The sequence below is a fragment of the Phocoena sinus genome, chromosome 19, assembly GCF_008692025.1.
Source record: "Phocoena sinus isolate mPhoSin1 chromosome 19, mPhoSin1.pri, whole genome shotgun sequence".
In the NCBI taxonomy this organism is placed as follows: Eukaryota; Metazoa; Chordata; class Mammalia; order Artiodactyla; family Phocoenidae; genus Phocoena; species Phocoena sinus.
Window position 1 is genome coordinate 33,177,865 of NC_045781.1, and position 4,637 is coordinate 33,182,501.

At 39.0% G+C, this 4,637-nt stretch overlaps 1 non-coding gene across 1 annotated transcript; it reads left to right on the forward strand.

The window, feature by feature from the left end:
• Positions 1-469: 469 nt before the first annotated feature.
• On the forward strand, positions 470-576 carry LOC116744854. The gene has a single exon (XR_004347182.1). It is a non-coding gene; the product is annotated as a U6 spliceosomal RNA (small nuclear RNA).
• Positions 577-4,637: the final 4,061 nt, after the last annotated feature.

The window sequence follows — 4,637 nt, forward strand, 5'->3', positions numbered from 1 at the left end:
AGTCTTTAAATTTCTATGTGAATTATACACACATATATACAGAAACATTGAATTTGATTATCTCAGTCACTGGTGCATGAACATTAGTATGTTGAAGAATCACCTGGAGGTATTGTTAAAATTCAGAATTTGGAGCCCTGTACCTGAGATTCTGCTACAGCAACTAAGGGATAGGGCCAAAGAATCTGCAGACGCTCAGAATGAGTCTCATGTCACAGTAACAATGGGAAAAACACAGGTGTATCCTCTTGCCCTATGAATAGGGTACATTCTGGTCCAGGTTTACATGTGTCGATTCAGTGAAATTATCAATAGCACCCCTTTTACCTTCGAGTATACCTGATCTGATGGATACGTATGTAGTCACCTCACTTATGAGTCTATGCATTGCAATACTTAAGACAGCCTAGAGAGCTCTTCTGTTGGCTACCTCTCTAGGGATCTTGGTTTTCTTTCATAACTTCCAGCCGTGCCTGCTTCAGCAGCACATATACTAAAATTGGAACGATACAGAGAAGATTAGCATGGTCCCTGCACAAGGATGGCATGTAAATTCGTGAAGCGTTCCATATTTCTTTTTAAGTTTAAATGGTATCATACTCTACCTATTACTTTTTCACTCAGCATTTTGTTGTTGAGATTTATACATGAATATTTAATTCTTTTATTTTAACCTCTACATTCCACTGTACAAAAAAGACCAAACTTTATTTATTCTTACCACTGCAATTAGATTATTTTAATTTTTTGCCAACAGTGCTACAATAAATAACTTTACACATGAAAAAAAAATAACTTACAGCCTGTCTTACTCATCCATTTGGTAAAGTAGGCTTTCTTTCTCACTTTTAAAAATTGTGCATCATCTCAAAACTTACAAACCCAAGGGACTGTTTTAACCTGTGTTACTTTCTCAGTGGAATAGGAAAACCAGCTCACTTCATTCCCTTAATATGATGCTCATACTTCCACAATGGAGATAGTCTAGCCTAGAGCTTTAATGTAAATGTGATTATTATGAAAAAATCCTACCTTTGTGCATAGGAATATCTTTCCTGTGCAAATAACCCCAGGAGACCAGTCCAGAAATCTTGGTGGATAATTCTATTAGAAGCTCTCATCAGAAGCTTTATATTCAGTTCTCACCTGAGCGCAGTCACAACTTCAACTCAATCCTAAAGGTACCTGCTTCTTAAAGATGTGTTAGGGAAGTCGGTTTAGCCGTGAGTTTCATACTTGGAAAATGTAAATGAGTCTCTTGGATGAGAGGTTGTGTAAATTAGGTAATGAGGTTGTAAGACTTCACATTCTAGGATCATCCGGCTTGGGTCTGAAGTCCTGTTCTACCATTTACTGGCTGTGTGAAGTTGGGCAAATTATATTCTCCCGGTCTTACTATCCTCATCAGTAAATGGGGATGATAACAGTATAATAGGGCGTTGTCAGGATTAAAGAAAACAAGTCTTATCACAGACTGTCCTGTTGCCGTTGCAGCCTCTCTTTGGCTCGCCTCTGATTCCAGCCAAAGCTTTGATGGATGATTTTGATTCATACTGATCACATCCCACGTCAAGTGTTGCTTACCTTCCTGTGTTTTGCCCCAAGGCCTTCTCCAAACCTTGGGAGTCCCCTCAGTTCAAGTGCAAGGGCAGCCCAGAAGTGCAGAGGAGATAATCTTTAACCAGTGGGAGCTGGAAGGCAGTGGATAAATGCCCGAGCCTCCTGTTGTTCGGAAGGACAATTATGGAAGTAATTTTGCATGCTTCCTAGAAGTCTTGGCAAGGTCAAGACCTTGTTGCTAAAATCAGAGATCTATATAGAAGATTCTTACTAGGTTTTGCTCCTTCCTCATCTCATTTCCCTCATTTGCTCACTCCTCTTTCCAAGGATTGACCCCCACTCCAAAAAAAATCTTCTCCCCCCCTTCCCCCTCCCCCAATCCTAGTCTTAAACTCCAGGAAAATCAAAATAAGTTATATAAAGCACTGAGCATAGTTTTGGCACATAATAAGCTCCCAATGAAAGTTAGCTACTACTACTAATCATAATAAAAATGACAATATCTTTTGCCCTGCAGGGTGAGCTAGAGATCTGTATAATATAAAGGAATCTTTCTGATGCTTTTTTGAAATAGAATTGAGATAAAAATTTTTTTCTACCCAAAAAGCTCATACACTCTGTAGTCTTCATTTTACCAAGATAAATATCTATTGTTTTCTACTTTCTACCTCACAGTAATGTTCTAAGAATCTAGAATCCTAGAATGAGTGCTTTTACTTAGTTTTTTCATCCCCCAGGCAGAGGAAAGGAAACCACTTAAATTCAGGGGAGTAGTCTGTATTGAACACCTGTTAATCTTTTTATATTTTACTGCTGTTGCCACAGCATGAAAGAGAGTGTTTTCATTACCGCCCCCAGCAAATGTTATTTGTTGAACATCCACTTGTCCTTGTATCTAGAGATGTAGGCCATCATTGACTTTTTTTGTCTAATCACTTTGCAGAAATTCTTGTGGGTATTCTGAAGCTGAGACCATCTTTTCAGCTCATCCTAAACATATAGATTTCATTCTGTGTCACAAGAGATTACAAGAGGAGTTTAGACATACTTCCTAACCAGTTCTTCAGGTAAAGAAGATTCTGGAAATGTATGGCGCTCAGAAGTGTGCATTATTTATTTATTTATTTTAAAACAAATTTATTTATTTATTTTTGGCTGTGTTAAGTCTTCATTTCTGTGTGAGGGCTTTCTCCAGTTGTGGTGAGCGGGGGCCACTGTTCATCGCAGTGCGCGGGCCTCTCACTGTCGCGGCCTCTTCTGTTGCGGAGCACAGGCTCCAGACGCGCAGGCTCAATATTTGTGGCTCACGGGCCCAATTGCTCCGCGGCATGTGGGATCTTCCCAGACCAGGGCTCGAACCCATGTCCCCTGCATTGACAGGCAGATTCTTAACCACTGTGCCACCAGGGAAGCCCCAGAAGTGTGCATTATTATTGTGGAAAGACTATTTCTAACACTCTATTCCTCTCCAAATTTTCAGTCTCCTAAACTTTTTCCTGGTTGAAGATAACAAGTTCTGATTGGTCTTTGATGGAGTTAAAGATAGACTGTCTCAACTTTGTTTACCAAACCATTTCTTTTTTTAAATGTTTCTTTTCTTCAAAATAATAAGGAAAATGTGTCTGTTTTCTTTGTCGGCTTTTATTATTAAAAGTTGTTTGTATGAATCCCAGTCAGTGCTGCTCACAACTAGGTTAGATGTCTCTGTCTGGTATAATACTTTGTATTTATTCAGTCACAGTCAAGAAGATTGCCTCTGTTGTCTTTCTTCCTGAATTGCAAGCTCCTTGAAGAGAAATCTTTTCTTAGTAACTAGTTCCTGACACATAAAGGAGCTTCTTGAGTCTTTGGTTTCATTTCCATATTATATTTACTTCAGTTCCACAAATTCCATTATACAGCTTCTCACTGTGACGCAAGTACAAGAATTAAATAGAAAATTCTATAATCTGGTTACTTATGCCCATTGTAGAAATCATGTCATTTGGAGAAGACATATTTTCCATTTAGTATAAATGATAGAAATGCATATTATGAAAAAGAGGATTATCCAATTTATAACCGGTTGGTAATAACTATTGTTTGTATGATACTTTAAGCATCACAAGTAATCTAAAAGGTGAGAATAGGTAACATCTAGTGGCAGCCCTGTTCTGGGCATTGTGCTAAGAAACACTTTGCATACATTCTTTCGTTTGTCATTCAGTGATTCTATGAACTAGGTGCTACGTTGAGGTTAAGTATTGACTTGCCAAAGTTAACATCGCCTGTAAAAGATGGATCTGGGATTCCAACCAAGGTTTGTCTGACTCCAGGATCTATAGATTAACTTTGACATAATCTGTCTTACTTCCTGTCTATTATCTCATCTCATTCTTACTGCCCAGAAGCTATTAGTTTCCCTCTTTTAGGGTCAGGGTAACTGAGATTCAGGAAAGTTCAGGGTTTAGCCTTAGGCTTCCATACTGGAAAGGGCAGAATAGTAGTCAATTTGTCTCGTTTTTCTTTCCTATCCTATCACCTCCCTACACCCTTTGATATATATCCTATTTAAACCTTAAGGGTTCAGCTGCTACCCATTTGAACTACACATGCTTTTTCTACCAAAATAAAATTCTGTTGGGGATTGTCTTAGAACGGTTTCCCTAGAAAGCAGAGCCTGGGGCACAAGCTATGTGCTAATATTTTATCGAGGAGAACAGTTTTTAGGAAGCAGGAGTGAGATGAAAAAGGAAATTCAGTGGGAAAGGAGAAAAGGCCAATATAAAGGGATCCATCGCCTAGCTGGTTACGGCTTTGTGAAGGTGGGGCTGACTGCTTATTCTCGTGGGATGTCTTCCAAATGTCTATATATACGTTTTTTTCTGTTTAAATAGTCAGGGGGGAGAAAGGAAAAAGAATGTATTCATGGATTCTTATCTCCCATTTCCAAAGTTTTCCCCATTGTGTGTCAACTGGGTTATTCTCAGCCCTTCTGCAGCAGCTCTCCTAGGGAGTTACCAGGAAAGCTGAATTCTGACACAACGGAAGTATCCATGTAGCAAGCCAGAATATATGAGGTAATCCATGGCCGATCT